General features: G+C 39.8%; 1 long non-coding RNA gene across 1 annotated transcript; it reads left to right on the top strand.

Annotated features, from left to right (window-relative positions):
• The first annotated feature begins 19269 nt into the window (after positions 1 to 19269).
• LOC308335080 lies at positions 19270 to 25115 on the top strand. The gene is made up of 6 exons (XR_013965971.1): positions 19270 to 19389; positions 20380 to 20537; positions 21479 to 21560; positions 21777 to 21983; positions 22488 to 23842; positions 24974 to 25115. It is a non-coding gene; the product is annotated as an uncharacterized lncRNA (long non-coding RNA).

The following is a 25115-nucleotide window of genomic DNA, read 5'->3' as shown; positions in this document are numbered from 1 at the left end:
TAGCTGCTCTCTGTTGATCAGACATGTGTGTTGGTGTGGTGGTACGGCCGCATGATTCAACACTCTTGGACGTAAGACACCAGTATTCTCTTTTGTCCCAGCGTTGTTCAAACTGGCCATCGGCCCACAGCTAAATTAACAAACAAACAGAGGAATTGTTTAATGAGCATATGATTCAATTTGGAGATCTTCATGATGCATTATTCCGACATGCTACATTGTAGAGATATCTCTACAGCATGCTGTGGACATGTGCTCTCAAAACAACCTAAATGGTTGCGCATAGTTTTGTGGTCACTATACTCCTAGCAGACACTGATGCAGTGATGCATACGGTTATAATTAAATAGAGATCAAAATCAAAGCCATTTAGACTGACCACTATTTAATTATAACCGTATGCATCACTGCATCAGTGTCTGCTAGGAGTTAGTAAAACCTGGGAATCATCATGAAAAAAACACAGATGTACCTTGACGTAGATTTGTGAGCATGTTCTCTCTTGATGGGTTTTGGATGGGCCAAACTCGTAACTTTGTGTTCTGGCTGTTCCATCTTGATCCGCTTGGGTTGGTGTGGTGGTGATATATTTTTTCTTTTCTTCTTCTTCTTTGACTTATCCTGGAAAAGACCTGGAAAACAGACAACTACGTTAGTATAGAAACTGTGGGCTACTTCAGTAACCATGGTTCTTTAAAGGATGAGACCACCTTTGAAGAGGGTACTTTGTGCCATTTTAATAACACAATGTACCCAGAATTTACCGGGCAGAGTCATTTATTCTACTACGGCATTTCCGGGTTTTGCTTGCGCCAATCTGGTTGGATTGATTTTATTTAATGATTAAAATAGTGCATTTTAGAGAGAAGCTGGGGACCTGAGACGCTTCCCAGCTCCGAGAATAGACTTTTACCAATTGGTCTAGCAGGCTTTGGTTCGGTGAGTAGTTACGTCGTTTTGTTTATTTTCTGGGATTTGAAAATCCTCGCACGGGAGTGAGAATATCACCAGAGGGCTGCGGGAGAGGGACTTCCACAGGGCGTCAGAGAGAGACTCGCTGTAAGCACTGGACCAGGGCTAGTCACATATGCATTTCTTTGAAAGAAACAGCTTTTTTTTTTTTCTTCTACTTGGGCTACATATCCATGCCATATATCAAATTAAACCTTAGGATGTCAAGTGTAATTTGAAAAAAGTTTCTAGCATGTACCATTGTGAAAATATTAGGCTCTGAAAGCAGCACTGTCTTTGTGGATTTGTGACACCGATCTGCTTATCCACTGCTTATATTTTCACAATGGTACATGCTAGAAACGTATTTCGTAGACAAAGTAGACACAATTATCTTTAATTTGATATATGGAATGGGTACGTAGCCATAATAGAACCTAGCCTATAGCTAACTGAAACTTCAAACGCATCTAACTCTGAATAGTGTTCTCAGCACCATGTTTTTTGTGAAAACACAATGTATTCAAGTGTTGACATCTACATAACAGAGTTAGTTATCAACTCAGACATTCTACTTCTTCTTTTGAGATATTCCGTATCCTTATATCCGCCAAACATTTTGAGTAATTAATTCAATTAATTAATTAGTTTGATTGATAAAGTAAGGGGTAGGCACTGCATCTTTTTTGCAGCTAAGCATGGCGCGGCACCATGCCAATAACATTGCCCAGGAAACCCTGGGGGTAGGGTAGGTACCTTCACAAAAAGCATGCAGTAATCCTGGTCTCTAAACTACATCCCCCTGGTCAGCCGGGGCGCATGATGGAGTTGAAAGGAACTGGTCGGAAATAACGTGTTCCTTCCAAGCGCTACGTCCGGCCGGGGAAACTCTCCTGTCAGGTGAAAAGAAGCAGCTTGGACTCCTCATGCATAGAAGGAAGCATGAGGTCAGTCCGCTTGACATCAGTGGTATTTTGGCAAACAAACTCTTATATTGTATTTTTGACATCTGTTACCACGGATACATAGCAGTGTGACGCCACACCAAGTATAAGGTCTACCCTAGGAGATTGAGAAGCAGAGCGTAGCAGTACAGACTAGCGAGAGAGTAACTCTAGACACGTTGCACCAAGCGAAGACGTTCTCAACCCCAGGGCTCAAGGTCTCTCAGACCTCGGCCTCCAGTAAATCCATCCATCTACAGTAATCCATCTACACAGGTAGACTAGTTCAACCCCCATTGTGCCAGACTCTCAGGCTCTCCTGAGAGATCCTCGGTCAAAACCTCGTTGTTGTGTTTGGAGGTTTAAACAGTTGGGTAAAATATCACTTCACAATAAAGCAGCATGCTATGTAGTAAAAAATAAATAAAACACCTCTCCAAGTGCCCAGTTATCTCCACCCCGAGGTGTCCACTCATCTAGGTTCCCACATCCCTAGTGCTAGCCTGATATGGCCAGACTAATACCACTGCGTAGAAAACATTAGTCTGGGATCTCTGTTTGGAACCTGCGTTTCCAAGTGAACGGATTAACAAAATAAATGCTAATAAACATGCTCCATATTTGCACACTGTGCCCTGATTGACGGTTCGGAGGGAGCAACTGAGCAGTTCCGGACCAAATCTGCCGAGGGCAATTTCCTTTTTTTCCCTGCAATGGCAATTTGTCTGATTTGCCAGGCTACCTAGTGCCCAGGGTTTTTTTGTGCCCAGTTGTACCTAGTGCCCAGATGTTTGTGCCCAGCTGTTTTTTGTGCCCAGTCGTACATAGTGCTCAGATTGTTTTGGTGCCCACCTGTCCTGTTATCGTGCAGAATGCCTGCTTTCCCAGCTACAGGCAAAAAAGCCTAATTTATGCTACTTCGTGCCCAGAATAGCAGACCTACAAGCTCACATCGGTCACATTCTGTAACGCGTTGTGAGCTTGTACTTTGCCTATTCTCAGGGTGCAACACTGAAGTGACGAGGGAAAAATGAACATTTTGGAGTTTGCTGGTTTCTGCCCGACAACAGAACCCAGATCCCAATTACAATTAATCCAGTCTTACCTTCACCATCCAGTTTGGCTTTCACTAGCCTGCATATCATGAAGTTAAACAATCAATCAGCTTTTTCATTGAGCAATAGAAATTTGGTATACCATCATCAATAGAATTATCACACACACACACACACACACACACACACACACACACAGAGAGAATAGCCAACAGAGCCATCATCTGGTCAACTTTTGTCAGTGCTTTTGTAAAACGTTTTGTAAAAGAAATCTGAGATGATCTCAAATCATTGTGATTTTGTATCTATAGAAGGTATCCGCAACGCGCTGCGAGCTTGTAGATCAGCCATTTTCAGCATGGGACACGTGTACGACGAAGAATAAATTAGGCATCACTGCGCTTCTGTGGAGGGAGGGAGATATATTTTGTTGGCCGAAGGCGATCATGGACACTTGGACAGCTATTTTGGACAGCTATTTTTCGTGGCACATTATGTTTAATCACAACGTCGTCACGTTTACGTTACCTCCTCAGTGTTTGGGTCGGCCGGTCTGGAGGACTATGTGTCTGCTGTCTACGTGCATATGCACTCTGCGCACTCAAGTCTTTCTGGAGGGAGCGAAATGTAGCGTCTTCTGGATGCATCTCTTTAGCATTAACATTTCAATGGCCGAGGGTCGTTAAGAGTCGACCCGTTGTTTTCCCACGTCTAACGACGCAGCAATAGGAAGCCTGCAGCCCAGTAGCTATAATATTGCTTTCGGTTTCGGGGAAGTGTTAGTGTTACTTTCTGTCAAATCAGGCGGCACACCTGGACATATGAAACGACACACTAAAGTGCCGCGGCACACAGGTTGTGAAACACTGCTCTAAGGTAGTGTTTCCCAACCTGTGTGTCGCGGAGCTTTGGTGCTCCGCTTGATGTGTCCAAGTGCTCCGCGTAATTTGACCGAAATTAAGTTATAGTGTTACTTTCTGTCAAATCAGGCGGCACACTAACTCTCCCCCAATATTATAGCTACTGGGCTGCAGGCTTCTTATTGTTGCGTCGTTGTTGTCACACGTCTAACCATTAGACGTGCGATAACTACAACACAGAACAATAGACTCTAACGACCCTCGGCCATTGCTTAGATGCATCCAGAAGACGCTACATTTCGCTCCCTCCATTAAGACTGGAGCGCGCAGAGCGCATATGCACGTAGACAGCAGACACATACAGTCCCGACCCAAACACTGAGGAGCTAAAGTAAACGTGACGTTGTTGTGATTAAACATAATGTGCCACGAAAAATAGCTGTCCAAAATAGCTGTCCATAGAATGTCCAAACATGATCGCCTCGTTCGGCCAACAAAATATATCTCCCTCCCTTCACAGAAGCGCAGTGATGCCTGATTTATTCTTCGTCGTACACGTGTTATGCTTGCATGCTGAAAATGGCTGATCTACAAGCTCACAACGCGTTGTGGACGCAACGCGTTGTGAGCTTGTCGATCAGCTATTTTCAGCACGTGGAAATAAGCAGGCTGTGAGAACTGAGACCCTTCACAATAAAAGCATGCAGCTTTCACAAGTTGGCCCATAATAAAGACAAGGAAAAGGATTAGGTGGCATTTTACATTGCATATGAGCATTTTTTTTTAAACTGAGGCTCTGTCCCTGTCCTTCTTTCTCTTTAAAGTTATTTGATGAGTGCTGTCATGTGTGTTTTTAAAAGTATATTTACTTTTACTATATATACATATATATATATACATACACCCCCCCCCCTAGGTGTTTCCCGAGATTTTTAGGCTATGAAAAGGTTGGGAAAAACACTGCTCTAAGGGACCAGCTCTGGCGGTGGGTGTGGGCAGGGTGGTGGGTTAGGGTACCTGTGTTTCCGGGGGGCCTGTTAGTAGGTGTGGGCAGGGTGGTGGGTTAGGGTACCTGTGTTTCCGGGGGGCCTGTTAGTAGGTGTGGGCAGGGTGGTGGGTTAGGGTACCTTTGTTTCGGGCAGGTTTGGGCAGGGTGGTCTCGGCAAGGGCGGAGGTAGCAGCAGTCTGCTGGGCCATCTTGATTCTGGTGCCGTCCGCCTCCCAATGCTGCTCCCCCAGAGTGAGACGCACTGAGAAGATCTGGTACCACAAGGAGGAGAAAAAAGCTATCTTTTCTCACATGCACTGGAGTGACAGATACTGTAGGATAACCTTAGATTAATGTCCCAATTCCCCGCCGGTGGGGGCAGAGGCTGTCCACCTCATTAACAGCTCTCAGCGGGTAAATGGCTGGTCAAGGTCTCAGGTTCCAACTTTCACCTCCTGGACCCCCCCTGGGGTTTAAGAGGAGGTTAAAGCAATGGGCCTAACCTTATATTGTAGAATGGATAAGAGGCGTGGTGAGGCACGAGACCATTGCTTTTCTAAAAACGGTTACAAACATGAGAATTCATAAAAGTAGTCCTAATAATTCACTAGAGAAAGTAGTTCCACTTTGCTCTGACTCCTCTGGTGCGATAACCTCTTAGAACGACGATATTTAAATAATACGATTTATATTTAAATAAGGGCCGGGACGCACTCAGAGTGACAAGAGTGAGTGAGTTTATTTAAGTTCTTCTCCATGTCTTTACATTAAGAAAAGGACAAACGTTTCAGCAGTACAGCCATATTGATCGTCATATCCGCCACGTGCTAAAAAGAAACTACATTTTTATGGTCCAATCACTCCAATGTTTGATGATTTGAATGAGAAATTATTGTTGATTAAAATGTCATGGTTATTCCATCGTGGTTTAGGTTGGAAGTGTGTTACCTTGGAGTAGGGCTTGAAGATCTGCATTTTTTCAACAGCTAAACCTTTAAATAATGGTTGAAGTGGAAGTAGCACAGATGTGTTCCAGGTCTTAAAGGGGTGGTTACCTTGGAGTAGGGCTCGAAGATCTGCATTTTTTTCAACAGCTAAACCTTTAAATAATGGTGAAAGTGGAAGGTGACACAGATGGGTTCCAGGTCTTAAAGGGGTGGTTACCTTGGAGTGGGCGGGGCCTTCCACACGGAGCAGCTTGTACTTGGGCAGGATCTGGTTGAAACCGGCCAACTCATACACCTTCTCTTTGGGGTTTGCCATGTTAGACACTGGAAGAAACAAATATATCATCAGCACTGCCCGTGTTCGTTCATTCATTCCCTCGTCTTAAAGTATCACAGAACAATGTGTCCCGTCGACCAACTTCTTTTCAGTGGCAAAAACTAGACTAATATAAAATGTTGTGGAGAACATTCGTGGAGAAGAGATCCAGTAGAACTACATGTCAGGGAGGGACTAGTGTGTGTGTATACTGTATACACACACACATATATATATATATATATATGTCAAGTCAACTCTGCTCCACTCCAAATGACATAAAAGGACGCAACTCCAAATTTCCAACTCAATCCAATGATTCTTTATTTTCCAACTTATATTCTCATTGTTGTTAGAAATGTCAATAGAAATGAAGGCAATACTGCAGTGTTAATGTGTTCCTTCCCCACTTCAAATGGAAACAGTTTAACCTACTATTCATAATTAGCCTGATTTTAACCACAACTAACAGTACTGCAGTGCATACACAAGTGTAAATAAAACAAAACATCACCGACCATTGGCATCTTTGGAGGTAGAGCTCTTGAGTAGTCTTTGCGGTTTGCATTAGTTTGTTTTTTGAGAATGACTGAACCTCCATTCCTTTTAAGGTGCTCCTAATCAAGTAACGAGCAGCCATCTTGCTGCTGCATTATGGGAGATGTAGTTTCTGAGGTCTGAGTTGTCATGCTGACCAGATTTGTGGTCCATTTCTGAGTTTTGACTCAACAATATATATATATATAGTGTGTGTGTATACTGGATCTCTTCTGCAATATGGTTACATCAAAGTTATATTAGCCTTATGCAGAACGAATCGAATCAATGTAATTCATTATTTTTTGTTATTTTGTTTTATAAAACAAACTTAGAACTATATACAGTCACTGCGAGCCAGGTTAGCTGGTACTATTGGTATAGAGAGAGACAGATGGTACTATTTTCTTCGTGTTCAGTATCACTGCGCCGCATAGGGCAGCTGCGGCAGGATACACTACCAAGGTGCTATGCAGCTGCCCTGGGTCGGCTAGCTACGAGGTTTCATTTCATTCAAAACATTTACTTTTGACTCCTTCCGGTTACTTTATTATTTTACAAATTGTTGCTTTTCCCTGTGTGCGTCACTCAGCAATAAGGTGAATCAGAACACAAAGATGAGTTCTCTCTCTCTCTCTCATTATAAAAAAAATCTAGGCCCTCATTTATCAACCGTGCGTACTGCGTAAGCCAAAATATGGGTGCACGCCGAAATTACCGACATTTACCATTTCCGCCAAAGCTTGAAATTGAACTTGACAAAGTTCAAAACTCATGCACGTCTGGTCGGGAGCGGTCGTTCGCTTTGTCCTCACCTGTTTTTCTGTCGTAAAACAGCGGAGCAGCATTGTTTGACCAGCTGAGAGGCTGTCACAGGCATCTAAACATATGTTTTCACTCCTAAAATGTTAATATATAACGGTATGTGTAGTCTATATACAAGAAATATATATAAAAAAGAGAGATTTCCAACTTTACAAGTAATTACAATTGCGCAATTAACAATATAACATGTTTACAATGTATTAGTTTGAGCTTAATCAAACAGTGCTTTACTGGCCTTGTTATGCGAGCGCACTTGTGAGATGATTTGGGAGCGCATGCAGTGATGCGGCATCACTGTCTGTGATATTATAAAAAAAAACGTATAAATGGACTGCATGGCCCTCATTTATCAACCGTGCGTACGCCAAAATATTGGTGCACGCCGAAAATACCGACATTTTCGACATTTACCATTTCCGGCAAAGCTTGAAATTGAACTTGACAAAGTTCAAAACTCACGTCTGGTCGGGAGCTGTCGTACGCTTGTTTTTCTGTCGTAGAACGGCGGAGCAGCATTGTTTGACCAGCTGAGAGGCTGCCAAAGGCATCGAAACGTATTCACTCCTAAAATGTTAATATAAAACTGTATGTATATGGGCTACATGTAAAAAAAGAAAAAAGGAATAGACCTACAAGATGTGTCTTATTGTGTCATATTAAATTTGTAGGAGCTTTCCAACTTTACAATTAAAATTGCACTTGATTTAAGCCATTTAAACAGTGTTTTGCATGAGCGCATACATGTAAGGATTTGGGCTGTCTGTGCTGGAATATTTCCATGACGTTGGAAAGTATAGCCTATAGTGCAGTGCTATGTGGAGAGTCCCAACATGCATGGGTAGCCTATATACTGTAGCCTAATCTACAGCAGGCCGATGTCTTTCTGGAGTTACGGTATGTGCAATCTCCTCCTCGTTTAAAAAACCCTTACCCGAGGCGTCGCTCGAATGCCAAATGTACCGTGCCAGCGCAAGTGGGAACCGCATCGGAGATAGGCTACCCAGCCAGCCCACCTCCACCACTCCACCAGTGCCAGCCACATGGGCTACGGTTTTAGCTGCACATTCATATATTGACAGTTGAGTTGACAGCCTATCCACTGCAGCGACTAGTGACTGCGAGGCAATCTAAATAGACTGTCGAACGTGCATGGTCAGTTGATCACGGTGTCACGGACAGAGACAGGACAGGACAGGATCGAGTAGCAGCACCTATGCAAAACAGCAGCGTGTGTGTGTGCGCCTATTTGTTATTTAATTCATGGTTCACAGGTTCAGGTTTTCGTTCACTAATAGATCTTGTTGTATATTAAATAAAAAATACTTTAATAATTTAATATAACTGTACAACTAACAACACACAGACACAGTGACACAGGCACAATTGCGATATGTGCGTGCGTGCGGGGGGGGTGAGGCGGGCAGCAAGGGGGAAGCGAAGCGAGAGGAGAAACAGACCTACAGCTTTATTTAATTCATGCAGGTTTATTTATTTAAGATACAACAAGTTGCAAGTTGCGTGTGCGTGCGTGCATCTGTGTGTGTGTATGAGAGAGCTGGGGCAGAAACGAGCGCGTGCCCGATAGATTTCAGCCGTCACATCACATTTATTAACGTCAGAACGAAATTAAGGAAGGATCAGCTGTTTGCGATCACTTTATAAATGCCGTGGCGACGTGGGTGTACTACGAAACCTGCACTCAAATCTGTGGCATATTTTACACTCAATTGATAAATGAGGGCCCTATAGAGTTGCAAATTGCGGCCAGGCAAAAGCTAGTACAAAAGAATGACGTCTGTAACAGCTTACAACTTACTCTCCAAGTAAACAAACGTAATCGAACAAGTTTATGTAAACAGGATAAAAACACGTGTTCAGCAACATAGCATTACACAAGAGTCGTCGCATGTTGTTAAACAACGATACTAACAGAATAAACAGTGTTTCACAACTTTTTTGATTTTTGTCAAACAGATATAAGATTAAACAATATAAAGGTTAATTCACTCACGTCGGTGAAAGAAGTGTTGGCGAAGGGAGAAAAGCGAGGTGCGATCACTGCGATACAGTCGGTAACAAGACAACTCCATACAACTCACCCTTCTTCTTCTTTCCGTTTTTTTGGCGGTTGGCAAACCTTTCAAGGTGCATTACCGCCACCAGCTGGACTGTGTAGTACTAGGGATTGTGCAGCAAACCAATAAAATAAACGAAAACCCCTACATTTTATTCACCAAGTGGGTATTTCTTATGTACTTAGTAATATAAAGATAGACTTTGCCTGCTTCTTTTCCTAGAAGACCTGTGTAAAATGTGGATGTTTAACAGGCGATATAACTGATTCCTCTCACTATACTGTACTTCCTACAATGTAGATCAAGTACATGCAGCATTCTCTATTGCTTCTTGTTCCTCTCTTCCACACTCTGTACATTTTCCTGTCGGGTTCTTCCCTATTCTATATAGCGTGCTGTTAAAGACCTTCCAATTCTCATGTGAGTAATAATATACTCTCCTCCCTCCTACTCCAGCCCACCACCCTCTCAGTACCAACCTGCCTCTGGATGTTATAAAGGTGTCTTCCAACCTCCCCATCATCCCAATACTCCTGTGAATATACTCTAATAATTGGTTTGACTTCACTCTTGCTTATAATGGCACGTGCATATCTACCTGCTCCACTCTTAGTGTTTAGTTGGCCAGAATATCTACTCGCTCATTTCCTTCAACTCCAGAATGAGCTGGAACCCACAGGAACCATGTTACTATACCTTTGTTTCCTATTCTATACATACTCATATGTACTTCACTAAAGAAGGTCCATTCTACATGCAGATCTGCCTGACTTAATACTTTCTTGTGCAGAGAAGCTATATCAGACGCAATAACAGTGTATCAATTCCCTTCTCCTCTATCCACTGCAAGGCCAGAATTATTGCCACTAGCTCTGTAGTATACACTGACAAATGGTCGGTTAGTCTTTTCTTAATATTTATCTCGCTTAAGACCTGAGGCCGATTCTACAACAGTTTTCTGAAAGACATATATTGCTATGTCAGTGGTGCTCTGACATAGCAACATACTTTTCATGTCAAGGACCACCAAAATGTATTTGGCTTCCGACCCCCCCCCCCCCCACCCCCATCTCAAAAATGTTATTCCACAGAACCCCCATAAACCAAAGATTAGATTTTATAATTATCATGCTTTAAAAAAAAATAGTAGATCTACAGGTTCATAGTGCTGCACTAATTTTGTATAACCAAAGTATAAAACAATGGTTAAAGTGATTAAAAGCTAAAATGGCACTGATGCTTTCCCGGTTTTAGTGGGTATACATGGTCACTAGAGAGGTATACAGGGGTACAGAGGTACCTACAAATATAATGGATTCCACTGCTGACAGAATGAAGCCTGGGCCGAATACGGGAACAAGATAAAATAAAACATATACTGCCACGAACTTCTGACCAATCACATCATTAAGTGGTCACTGTAGTGCATAAGTGGATATGTTTTAGTAGCCTACATGTGACAAAGTTTTAATTCTCACCCTCTTCATGGTCACTTGGCACAGAAAGACACAGAAAGAAAGCAGCACTTTCACATTCCTCTTGATTGGGGGCTCCTTGGCTTGAACATGGAGTGGGCTGCTTCTGCTGTGAACTTTGACCGTGCATTAAAGGACCACTTCACCACTTTTCAAGACGAAATGTCTGTCTCGGTCTGTCTCATAGGAGGGATGTGGGCAGTTCAGAAACCATCCTCCAGTGACATCATCGATGGGGAATACAAGCTAATAGAAACTGCAGGCTTCCTAGTCCTGAAAAGTTGCAATGTGAAAATGGAAGACATCGTTCTCACAATAATGAAAATCTAAACATTTTTGTAAAAAGATGTTGTTTAAAAAAAAATCTGCCTAATGATGATGTCACTGCAGGACGGTTTCTAAACTGCCCACAGCCCTATATGAGACACAGACACAGAAACATATCATGCCATTTTACCATGATTATTATATGAAGATAGGTTGAAAAGTGGTGAAGTGGTCCTTTAAGTCTGAAGATGAGCACACACGCGAAAAAAGCACACACGCGAGGACTTGTCCTCGCACATACTGTCCCATGCAGGCAGCACACCCCCCACGCCTCTGCCTCCCAGTTCTTCTTTACACACACACACACACACACACACACACACACACACACACACACACACACACACACACACACACACACACACACACACAACACACACACACACACACACACACACACACACACACACACACACACACACACACACACACACACACACACATAGAGTTTTCGTATATGGCATGAACATAATATAATAATTAGGCATGCATCGCTTTGCCTAAAAACAGAATTACACCGGCTCCCATGCATTTGTTGAAGAAACATACATTTACAAATTTATTGTGATCACCAGCGTAGGCCCAAAACAAAGATACAGACTCAGTGAGCACAGTCTCGCGATCGAGAAAGCCCGTCATAGGCAGACCTGTATCCCGAGAGAAGACAGACTGTGCATGAAGTGGAAACCGAGCTACACTTCCTAACCACATGTCCATTGTACCAAGACATCAGAGACACATACTTCCCACAGATTACAACCACACACGGAGATTTTGAAAACAACAAACAAAAAACTCCCATATCTGCTGGGCGAAGTATACAACAAAGAAACAGCAAGATATGTGAGTTGCTGTGATAGGAGAAGGATATCAAATGGAACACAACCACCCCAAAGACTAATCATTGTGTATATTCCTGCACTATACCTGCATCAAGTGATCTTGGTATACATAGAAATTGATCTATTGAAGATTCTGACTTTCAAATGTACATATCATTCTTGTTTTGATTGTATTGCTGTATTGTTGTATATTGTTCTTTCTGCTTTGGCAATGTAAACGTATGTTTTCTCATGCCAATAAAGCCCTTTGAATTTAATTGTGTGTGTGTGTGTGTGTGTGTGTGTGTGTGTGTGTGTGTGTGTGTGTGTGTGTGTGTGTGTGTGTGTGTGTGTGTGTGTGTGTGTGTGTGTGCGTGCGTGTGCGTTTGCGTGCGTGCGTGCGTGTGTGCGTGCCTGAGGTAAAGCACCTGCACCACTCAGTTCAGACAAGTCAGATTTTTAAAAGGCTACCAGTTGGACTGAAATATCCTGCACTGCTCGGTGAAAGTTGTCTCTCTTTCTTTCTTTCTTTCTTTCTTTCTTTCTTTCTTTCTTTCTTTTTATGTTCTTTCTGCATACTAGATGCTGACATTTAAATCCTATAGACCTCTTCCATGTTCCTGACTTCACTTTATACGTCACCCTGCTTTAGACCATAGACTGCTTTAGACAGACACACAATTCAATTCAAATGAGCTTTATTGGCAGGAGAAAACATATACGTTTACATTTCCAAAGCAAGTGTCAAAATACAATAAAAAACAGTTGAACATGTGGAAAGTAGGCTACTCCAGTTGGATGAGGTAGGCCTACAGCATTTTGTAAAAGACTATGTCACATTACACCATTATACACATGTTGTACACCGTAGGCTATAAAGCTTTGTTTTAATACAAATAGCAGCATGTTTTTGCAGTCACTTTGGGACAATTATATAGCATTTTCTCAAGACTATTTAAATATAGGCTAGTAGCCTATACAAAAACTCAGATTTAAGATTTGTTTAAAGATAGATAGCAGCTCTGTTTACATGTGCAGTAAATTACAGACAGTAGCCTACACGCACGCACGCACGCTCACACACAGCCTCTCGCACACACACACACACACACACACACACACACGCACACACACGCACACACAAGCACACACAAGCATACGCACACACACACACGTACACATGTACAGCCTCGATCTCTCTTCCCAAATAGTCGTTATTTATTGGCATACATCATTCGCCACGGTAAAAGTTGAAACTGCAATCAAAACAAAAATAATGGTACAATTGAAATGGAATAAAGACTTGTGTAAAAAGTTGTAAAGTTGTAACTATAGAGAAGTCGATCTTACAAAAATATAGGAATTGTGCATTGGGGGGGGGGGTTGGATGCTGAGATCAGAGCTGGCCTGCTGAGAACCGCCCACCTCAGACTTGTAAACAGAATGCAACGTGGTCTGCTGGGTCAAAAGGACAGCGATTTGGACGAAACCCTCCCCCCTCCCCCATCGTGGTGCAGTTGAAAATCAGAGATCGGGAGAGAGGAGCGGATGGATGAATTGACGATCTAAACATGAAGTTATCATGGATATATGGACCCCAGCATCATTTCCATAGTGGTATATCTGAAAGACTGAGGGATAGGGAAAACTGACTGATATGCAGCAGAGCCCACAACGCGAAAGATGCTGCTGGCCTACCGGCTACGGTAAGTAAACTTATAGAACACTGTTGTTTTCTCAACATGATGGAGGAGTCTGGGCATCAATGCCAGATACATGATTGATAGGCTATAATAACCAAATGAACTCATAAGGGTCCATTGGTTTAATTGTGTACAATGTGTAGCTACAATAAGGCATTTTTGCATAGGCTATAGCTACAATAAGTCAGAACGAAAGTAAAGCTCAAATGTGTTTTGGAATTGTGGGTCCCACCCCACAAGTGGCCCAAGTGGGTGACAGCATAATACATATATGGGGCCTAATTGCCATAATAATAATAATAAAAAACAATCGTGTTTTTATTGAGGACAAATATGCATGCATTTGTGCCTATTTTAAGGCTAGCCTACGTTATGTTATCTTATTTGAAATGCCAGCACTTTATTTTTATTCCTGAAAAAGTTTACAGTTGGTTTGAATATCACACACATAATGATGATAAACAGCGACGGATGGCTGTGTGAGTGTGTTTGTGTGTGTGTGTGTGTGTGTGTGTGTGTGTGTGTGTGTGTGTGCATGTGTGTGTGTGTGTGTCTGCGTGCGCGTGTGCGTGTGTGTAGGGCTTTTGGCATGGTTGTGTGTTTAAAATGGCTTAGTGTTGCTGTGAAAATGTAAAGATGGGGGATCCTGTTGCAGTGGTGAGTATGTGATCAAGTGTGTGTGTGTGTGTGTGTGTGTGTGTGTGTGTGTGTGTGTGTGTGTGTGTGTCACTCTGACCATGTTATAACACATGCCCACACCGGACATGTGTTAAGCATCCTATCTCATCACTTTGCTGAGTCTACGCCATGCAGGGGTGGCCGCATAGTGTTTGATAAAGTTAGTAAAGGGCATTGAGCTGTTGTATTGAAACGAAACACATTATGTTAAGATGGGATGAATTTGGTAGACACATTTTTTTTTACAGCTGTACTGTATACAGATGGATGATGGAATGCTAGGCTTATAGCCTATAGTCAAATGGTTATGGTATAGGCTTAGGCTACAATATGAATGTATACATCAGGTGATTGGAACCACTCTTGTCTTTTTCATTAATGCATCGTGCTGCCGTCTCCTGCATTATGTGCACATTCAAAACAGTACGGTACGCAGGCCGCAGGGCCGTTCAGTGAGAGAGAGAGAGAGAGAGAGAGAGAGAGAGAGAGAGAGAGGTGTGGTTCTACTGTATCCAGCAATACCAATTGTGTAATTGTAGCTTGCATACTCGTGGAGTTATGGCACTAAACGTAAATTGTGTCCCAAATGGGGGGAATAAAACATTCCTAATGAAATCGACAGTATTAGTTAGTGTCGTTGCTCGAGTCTAGAGTCTAGCGACACCCATATTGTTCTCTGTCCAATATTTTTTTTGCCAGCAAGGTGCTTTTTGAGGGATGTTTAATGTTTATTTGTTCAATTTTTTTGTCATATGCTTCACACACTGTTGTCATGCTTCACATGACATCACAATAAAGAATACAAACGGTAAGACTGAATTCAGTTACCAGGTCCCTATATGCTTTGTGACTCACAAATTTCCCAGAATTGCACCTTTCTAGTTTTATTTTGACTTCACTTATCAATGGTGGAATAATTATAACAAATTGACTTGTAGAAGTTCCAAAAACTACTGTTAGATAGCACACCTGGATGAGGGTGCTCAATGATCAATGTTATCCTCATAACAGCAAGTCATTAGTTACTGCGAGAGTCTAGCAAACACCAACTCGGGATTCCTGGATCTCTGCCCTCCACAATTTTTATTTTTTATTGTTTACTTTATTTAGAAAAGCAATGTACAGTAACTTTTCACATCTCTTATACAAAACAAACACAATCAATTATCATGTTGTCCCCATGTCCTGTGTCCCTCTTAAGTTCTACCAGTATTAATAAGACAAGACTTATGGAACAATGCAATATCAATATCATCATGCAATATCATTTTCCATAATAATTTGGTTACAGTCAAGTTTTTACAGTATTTGGGTCCATCTGCTTGCGTGTTGCCTATATGGGTTTCTTCATAAACTGACAGCAAATATTTTGGAATGTGAAGATGAGAAGAACCTTGTGAAGTCTAGTATCTATTTAGCTAGCTGGAGTGACCTAGCTTTAAGCTCCATTTAGTGTAACAGATCCTGTCCAGTAGCCTAATAGCAAAGCCCAGACTGTGTTTCACCAGAATGGTTAATTAGTATCACTTGTAACAGCATGGTTACTGTGCATTGTACCTAACAATAGTGTGCGGTCGGGTCAAAACATAGTTGATTGATGATTTTTTTTTTAATACCAGAATGGAGTGTGATGTACAAACATTGGATCCAAATATTTGTATCATCTGTGGTAAACATTTAGAAAAAGTAAAGAAACAAGATCCATAATGTCACAAACCCCAAAGCAGATGCAATGGTGCTCAACAGATGATGATGATGATGATGATGATGAAAACCCTGGCTCCAAATACAGACAATATACTATCCTTCAAATTAAAGATATCTTATCATGTATCATGTTGCTGAGCAAACAGTCAGAACAAGTTGCAAATGTTGAGAGTGAGAGTATGCCTGCACCCGTCTCATCAAGAAGACTGAATAAGGTTGCTAATAGTAACAGAGACAACTAGAAAACAGTTCCCTACGGAAACTGCGTGGGCTCGCCAAAAGACGCAATGTATATAATGTACAGTAGAAAATGTATTAAAGCTGAAGGAAAAGTAAAAAAAAAAGAATGTATAAAAAATTGTAAAAAGAATAAGCATAAATAATAAGTAAAAAAAAAAAGTTAAAGTTTTTTCTTAATAAGTTAAAAAAAAAAAAAGTTAAAGTTTTTTCTTAATAAGTAAAAAAAAAAAAAGTTAAAGTTTTTTTTTAATAAGTAAAAAAAAAAAGTTCAAGTTTTTTCTTAATAAGTTAAAAAAAAAAAAAGTTAAAGTTTTTTCTTAATAAGTAAAAAAAGAAAAAAGTTAAAGTTTTTTGCTTTTTTTAAGTTTTCATTTTTTTCAAAAAATTACTTTTTTTTCAAAAAATTACTTTTTTTTCAAAATAATACTTTTTTTTCAAAATAATACTTTTTTTTCAAAATAATACTTTTTTTGGAAAAAATACTTTTTTTGGAAAAAATACTTTTTTTGGAAAAAATACTTTTTTTGGAAAAAATACTTTTTTTGGAAAAAATACTTTTTTTGGAAAAAATACTTTTTTTGGAAAAAATACTTTTTTTTGGAAAAAATACTTTTTTCATTTTTTTGCGTGCGTGCGTGCGTGCGTGCGTGCGTGAGCTGTGTAAAGGCCAGCCAATAGGAAGACATGGTGTGTGTGTGTGCGTGTGTGCGTGCTCTTGCGAGAGCTGTGTAAAGGCCAGCCAATTGCACAAATAGCAGACCTACAAGCTCACAAGGTATCACAGAGCAACTCATTGAGATCTTGTAACTTTAATGTCAGCCCTGTAATTAAGCCCTTATATGTCTCAGCTGTGGAAGTAAAAGACTTCCAAGTTCTATGCCAGTACTATGACTGGGAGATTAGAATGGTTCTGAATGGGGGAAAACTATGCCCGAACAAATTGCTCTATCGCAAAAAGTAAAAGTCGAATGCAAATATTTTTTTCGCTGTGAGTGGCCTGAGATATTGACGTACACCATGTGCGATTGTGGTGTTGGTACGATTGAAAATGTGGTTATAAGAGCGAGTTAAGAATTGTCTGCGCGATAATATCCTCGTAAGAATTATACAATGGAGGTCAATGAGCAGATTTGCTGTTTTTGTGTCACTTAAAAGGCCGTAGTTCACATTCTGTATGTCTCTGTGCTTTGGTGGTCACATTGTGTGAAAGAGGACATGTGTGGCTACAAAATGACCAAAGAACATGCGTGTAAAATGAATACTTTGGCCGGGACGACAATTTGTTTGGTAAATTTTCAAGGAAAGAATTTCAGTCTCCACACTCTAGTCAAAGAAGGCCCGCACTCTAAAATGGCACTAATTACGCGAAACGGCCTGCGATTGAACTGCGATTTCGGAAAAACCGTTTAACGTATTCGAATACGGTTTGAACCACGAAAAAGTCCAGAGTCGTGTGAGCGTTCTAAAGTTTAAATCACGTTTCTACGACAAAGTATGCCAGAGTAATGAGGCTGCAAAAGTGAGGTTGATTTAGAGATAAATCCCATACATTGTCAATGGGAGGGAAAAACTATAAATAAAGTTAAATATATTAAAAAGTATAAACTTTTTCAAAACAACTTTTTCACCAATGAAAGTTCAAAGATAGATGAACATTATAAAGTTTGAATGAAGTTTCAAAGTGAAAGTATGACGGAGTAATAAGAGCTCAAAAAAGTTAACTGTGAAAAATGGGACCTTTCTTCCATCGACTCTCATTATAAAGGATGTAAAAAAAAGTTTAAAAGTTAAAAAGTATAAAAAGTATAAAACTTTGTAAAAATTCACCTACAAGCAAGCATAACTGCAAAGAGCTGAACAGTCTGAAGTTTGAACTAAAATTCTAGCATAAAGTATGTGGAAGTAGTAGGGTGTCAAAAAAAGCGGCGGAATAAAGAACTAGAAAGGCAGTTCCTGTAGAAACTGCGTGGGCTCGCATAAATTGCAATGTATAAAGTTTTTGCCGTGTCAAGTTTGAAACTCGGGGACCGGAGTAATAGTGTTCCCATTGGTGGTCTAAATCCATAATCAAAATTTCGGGACTGTAGCATATTGTAAACAAAAGTAGAAAATGTATTAAAGCTGAAGTAAAAGTTTTAAAAAGTATGAACATTTGGAAAAACTATAGTTTAAGCATAAATAACTGCATAAAGCGGAATAAAGTATGTGGAAGTAGTATGATGCCCAAAAAGTGGCAGAATAAAGTAAGTAAAGTTATAACTGTGTCTACTAATCATTTGTAATGTATGAATAATGCTTTACAATGTAGGCAAAAAGGTAAAAAATAAGCAAAATAAGCCCAAAAAAAGCAAATAAATCAATCAATATGAGCATAAATATAAAAGCATGAATGAGCTTAACATAAATTGTATTGAAGAGCATACTTTTACTTGTAAAAAAACGTTCAAATATCATATAGGTCTATCTTTAAAGCAAGTAAGCTTTCAGTGATTTAATCAAATATATTTTAACAGGTCTAAAATGCCTGATTTGAAAGATTGATTCACTTCACAATATGTGAAATATCCATGAGAAATATATTGTAATTTGATGACATTTTTGCAATGATAAATTATAAAGCTTTTCAGCTTTATCATAAGACAAAGTAATTAACAGCAGTGATTATACCTTTAGAAGTAATAAAACAATACTACAATTCAATGTTAATATGATGATGGTTGCGGATAATACGTCCAGCAGGTGGCAGCAATGCATCAATGAAAGTATAGAAATTAAATGAACGTTGAACCGGAAGTGATATGGACTCCCTAGTAAACAAAAAACAACTACATGCATCTGCATCATTGATCATCATTGCATACGCAAGCAAGATAACGCACTGCTTTGGCGGGGGGGGCAGAATCCAAAACAAGCTGCAGCCGGAGCTTTGACAAGATTATGGTAAATTAAACACAGAATAATCAATAGATGTGTAACATCATGGGTAAATACAATGATTTAACGTGGTCCGTAGCTCTTGTCGAATGTATTTATGAGTGTTGAGACTTAAGTCACACCGTGGCGTAGCAGCGCTAATGCTGGCTACCTAACGCAACGTTAACTTTTCAACTATAAATACGATAGGCCTACAATGTGTGTCGATTAATTGAAAGCACAATGAAAACAGATAAAATGGCCACCGTTCAGATTAAAATGATTGCTAATACCTGTCGGAGCACAATTCTAACATTCGTGACCATAGGGTGGCATCATATAAATATACACAGAACATCTAATTAACACATAACATGTGTACAATGCTTGATTATCTACCATTAAATTAATTTCTAGGGGTGCACATTATGAAGACCGCGATATCTCTGATTATTTTGCAGGCTATATCTGCCAATACAGATTCTGACCGATTACGATATTATACAGAAGACCTGTTAATAAAGTATTACATCAATCAATAAATAGCCTATACTCTTTTGTGTCTGTTTAAGTGTGTTTTCACTACTGAATGTCTACTGAATGAGATGAGTACACACATTTAATGTAGAAATATCAAAAGTTTATTTTTACTAAAGATTTTACTATATTTGTTAGTGTCTAGAGGTACTAGACACTTGAATCATTAATCTGCTGCTTTCAAACATTAGAAATACACAAAACAAAAGCGACAGAGACAGGCAGAATGGCTGTTCTGTGAGTACAAAGATTGACGGTCAGTCAGTCACATTATTATTGCCATCAATATCTTAATTTATCTGGATTATTTTGAGAAAGATCTGATAGGGATATTTTGATATGCTACTGATATATTGTGCATCACAATTACTTTCCATACCTTTTTAGAAGGATGGTTAAACTTTTCATTTAAGATTTGTGTTGTGTTCTGCACTTGTCAACATGTTGAATTGGTTCTTTTAAATCTTTCTCTGATTACAGAATGGAGACGAGGACAGCATTTTGCTCTGGGGTGAAACTGTCATCTCACCAAACCTTCATTATGAGCAGATCTGGCCCACAATCCAGCCGACTGTTCTGAAGTCCTCATCAATGAGAACTGCGCTGCCCTGTACTCCACAACCTGTATGGCCATTGAGGTACATAGTAATATAACTATTATATAGTAATTGTAATGTCATTAATTTGAAGTCACGTAAGTCAGAGAGGCTTATTGTCAATATCAGCCAGAGTGCGGGAGTCTATATATATATATATATATATATATCGTATCATGGCCTCTGTATCATGATATATCTATCGTGAGATTGCAAGCAATATTCACCACTCGTAATCAATGTATTCAGCCCGCAACACCTCCTCCAGTACCTCTATGAAAATGAAGTGGACTGACACCTGAATGTACAGATCTACAATTTACAATTTAGGCATTTAGCAGACGCTCTTAATCCAGAGCGACTTACATTAAGCAAGAACAAAAAGCATGGGAATACATCACATAAAGACATTTATCATGAGACATGCGTAGCTAAGAAAGTAACAGTGGAATATCTATAATGAAACTATACATATAAGCTATACATCTATACTACTATGCTACACATATGTACTATGACGTGCTATGACTACATACAATGCACTTATGCTGTCTACATAACATGCTATAAGTCTGTATCAAATGCTATCTAAGTCTACAGAATTGCTATCTAAGGGGGTGGGGGATCTAAAATGAATCTACAACATTAACTCAAGTGTTTTTTCCCAGCTTCTTTGTACTTATTTGAGCTCTAACACTAAAATGTTTCCCTCAGCTATAGTACTATTTGACGGTAGCCTATACACATTCCTGAACGTTTGATGGTATAAAGATTCAGAAATGAGGTTAACCAAACTTACTTCAAATCAGCACGCAGAGGCAACCATTCGATTTTATGATTCTGGATAAGTGGGAAAAATCTCCCCAAACGAATTATCCCTTCAAATTACTTTGACAGCTGTCCATCATATTCATCAATTGTAAACTGTTTACTGTCATGGATCAGACGGACCCATCCACTGTGTGTTGTGTTGTGTTGTCCAGCTCAAAGGCAGCCAGGAACCAAAGGCTAAGAAGAGCCGTTCCAATCAACCAGCTGAATCCAAATAGGAATAGTGTCACAATGGTAACTATAATAACTCATAAATATGACCATGTGTCTTACAGCTCAAACTCATGTAAACTACTTAAGCAGAACAGGTTAAGAAATATGTTACTACTTGATGTGAAAACGATGTCGACTGATCTAGAAAATGATTTACTCCAAGTTATGGATATAAACAAACACGTGCACACACATGGAGCAGATTTCCACTACATTTCTGTTGTGTTTCACACCAAGGATCCAGAGCCTGAGATGGAAGCAGTGATCCCCAGCCAGGAGAGCCCGTCTCCTCGTACCCAATACAGCAGCCTGAGAAGCTGTCGGCCTCGACGCAGACCAAGAACGCCAGTTGGGGGTCGCCTCACACCCTGCTCAAGTACACCAAGGACGTGATGAAGCAAGACAAGAGAGACAGAGCGGGTGGTCCGAGAGGCCTTGGAGAAGGTGTGTGTGTGTGTGTGTGTGTGTGTGACCTGAACACCCCATTGAGAGCTGGTGCAGGGAATGTATACATTGAAATGTACAAAGCTAGATGCGTGAAGTTGAAAAAGAATGTGAAACCCCAGCATCCATATTCTGTACGCAGGGGAACATTACCCAAACAGTGTAGCAGATCTGCAAAGAAAATATTACAAAAGACAATAATATGGCACAAGTTTTAGAGCCTATGGAAATGTTGGGGAGGGACTTAGCGAAGGTCTAATTAGAAAAAACAATTTACAAGTTCAGCCACCTGTTGGTATTTCAAATCATCATTGTCATTATTTTTTGTATATTAGACCTGTGCCCGTTGGCCACCAACCTAGCTGGGAACGATGCTAGTTGGGAACCTAGTATGCAATACCTGTTTTAACCATCTGTCTGTGTCCCGTATGGAGATTTCTGTATCTGTCTGCCTGTGTGAAGAGTGCAACCTGAGATTGACATGACAAAAAACATTTATTCTAGGAGCCATGGTTGCTGTTGGCAGGCCAGATGACATCACTTTTACCATCTCCCCAACATCCGAGAGAGCCTGCTTTTCCCTGGAAACGTCAACATCAGCTTCCCTCGCCATGCCAGGAAAAAATACCTCTTCTGCAAGCTCAAATTGTGTCGCAATGTCACATGTTTTGATCTCTACAGGGTTTCTGTCCGACATGTATACATGCTCAGGGTCATCTTTCACTGGTGTACAAACATGATATTTGTGATTAGGGTTGTTCAGAAGAGTAACCCAGGTATGGTGCGCATCTGCAGGTATGTTGTCAGGATGTGTTTTCACAGCCTAGTACTTGCATAGGATATTCAAATCTAGGCAATATAATTAATTACACATAAAGGTAAAATTAAACATTATTGTACTGTAACTATTTCACAGAGTTGAAAGTGAACATTGAAAGACAAGTAGGCTACTAATTTTAAAACTGATCTGTAATTTGTAGGCCTATGTGACATAAATGAGAAGGTGTATGTTTATAGTATTTATACTGCATAGTTGTATGGTGCATATTGGAACAGCTGTTAGCCCCCACAGATATCCATGTCTCATGTACTCAAACTTTGATAGGGATCAAATTTTGTGTGTATATTTATATAACTAACATGTATGGTAGTGTTTGATATACAAGCTCCTAGTGAATGGAGGCCATACATACATGGTCTGAATGTATCACCTGAGCTACAAGTAAAACAAAATAAAGGTGTTGGAGTTTAACTTAGATGATGGGGCCAAGAGATATTTGTATGTTCAGCACGCACAAAACACACCACGCTGTGTTTTGTGTCCCTTGAAAGCATGACATCGACACTATGTTCATAGTTGGAAGCATATCAGGTTTACAAATGTAAAGAGGTGGGTAAAATTGGTTGTCAGCTCCACAAGCTACATGGCAAATTCATCAAATGATTAATCTGTAATTCATCTGAAAATGATATATTTGATGTTTAATGTCAACTTGTTTAATGCCATTGTCAAGTTCTAGCTCTGATTGTGGATTACCGGTAAACGGCCAGCAGGTGGCAGCATGCATAAATAATCAGAATGCTGTCTTTTGAACTATTTTGTTTTAATGTAATTCTATGCACGTTATAGTCTATCAATGCCTCACAGTTTAATAGGTAATGTACGGTTTATTTGAACAATCTGTAACAGATAAAGTATACTTGAATACAAGATCGTTACTACATCATCCCTCGTGTTGAGCTGACCCTTAATATTATGTCAAAAGGCATCGTAATGTTATGGTGCAGAATGCTGGAGGTGTGTCTTGAATTGAAAAGTGTGTGGGTGTGTGTGTGTGTGTGTGTGACTGTGTGTGTGTGTGTGTGTGTGTTTGTGTGCGCGAGCGCTGAAGATGACGTAAAATCGTGGGTGCATGGGGAAGGATACAATGTATAAGCCAATCCCTCGTTAATCCTTGATTTGTGTTAATGTTAAGGGTTTAAATTATCCAAAAAAAAAGCATCATATGCATATCACCGCGGTAAAAGACTGAAAGACAATTTTTTACATTTGTTCCTCCTGTTTTTGTATATTTCATGTGTTCTGCGTTTATTTGTGTAATAAATATATGTTCAACTACAATACTTGTTTTATTCCATCCAAGATTCACACATGGTTTCAGGAATGAAATGAGCAACTAAAATGATTAGCTTTCACTGTTTTAATAGCATGATATAGACTTGCTTGATTCATTGAATACTTTATTAACTTTATTTAACAGAAAAAAGCACAAGAAAGTACATGTTCTGCTAAGAGGATTTTAAACCCAACAAAGCTATGAGTTAATTGTTTATAATTATAATTTGGAGTCATTCATATTGAATGCATGGGGAACAATGACATACAAAATTACAGTATAGGCCTATGCAAAATAAAAATAAAAACCTCATATAAACGGTTAGAAACGCTATATGTAGCCTAATGCTCATGGTTTAACTTGTATTATTTAAACATTTCTGCTATTCTGTATTTCATTAAGGTTAAAATAAAATAGATAGGATGCTATAAAATATATAATGTATTTTCAAGCCAATCCCTCGTTAATCCTTGATTCGTGTTGATAAAGTTAAGAGTTTAAATTATCAATGAAATGCATCATATGCATTATGCCAATAAAATGAAATCTGTAGGGGCTGCTCCGAGGCCATACGCTGAGAGACACGACACACACACACACACACACACACACACACACACACACACACACACACACACACACACACACTTAACTTCAAAGAGAGGCTATACAATAACATATAGGTTAGGTTGTATGGTTGTTGTATTTTGTGTCGTGGGATCCCCGAAGTGTTTACATGAATTCTTCATTTTGATGTTCGCGGCCTCTTTCATAATCATGTCTCTTTCAAATGCAGGTGTTAATGATTAGACTGGAAAGCAGACTTGTGGGTCAGCAAATTGGTGGACTGGCATTTGAATTGGCATTTGTGAGAAGATGACGTAAAATCGTGGGTGCATGGGGAAATCACAGCTAATTAACTAAAATATATAATGTATAAACCAATCCCTCGTTAATCCTTGATTTGTGTTAATAATGTTAAGGGTTTAAATGATTAAAAAAAAAGCATCATGCA

The sequence above is a fragment of the Protomyctophum bolini genome (genome assembly GCF_963924005.1).
Source record: "Protomyctophum bolini genome assembly, chromosome: 20".
In the NCBI taxonomy this organism is placed as follows: Eukaryota; Metazoa; Chordata; class Actinopteri; order Myctophiformes; family Myctophidae; genus Protomyctophum; species Protomyctophum bolini.
The sequence above is the reverse complement of the archived record's forward strand: the minus strand, read 5'-3'. Positions and strand labels throughout refer to the sequence as shown.